Here is a 257-nt window from a genome sequence, read left to right as displayed (position 1 = left end):
TTCATCCCTTAATCTCTGTAACAAAAAAATAAAAACTGCCATGAAATTCAGGGGCCAGTAAGAAGAATAATTTTTTCGCGGTGCATACTGATTATTCACCATTCCCCCGCGAATTAAAAATTCACTTCTCCCCTCCTAATTGAAATTAAGGGATGAAAAAACGGCAGTTCGATGGAGAATTTGTGTGCGCCGCGAAAAAATTATTTTTCTTACTGGCCACTGACTTTCATGGCAGTTTTTATTTTTTTGTTACAGAG

This window comes from Diachasma alloeum, unplaced genomic scaffold (assembly GCF_001412515.2).
Source record: "Diachasma alloeum isolate Michigan unplaced genomic scaffold, Dall2.0 Dall_scaffold_00392, whole genome shotgun sequence".
Classification (NCBI taxonomy): domain Eukaryota; kingdom Metazoa; phylum Arthropoda; class Insecta; order Hymenoptera; family Braconidae; genus Diachasma; species Diachasma alloeum.
The sequence above is the reverse complement of the archived record's forward strand: the minus strand, read 5'-3'. Positions refer to the sequence as shown.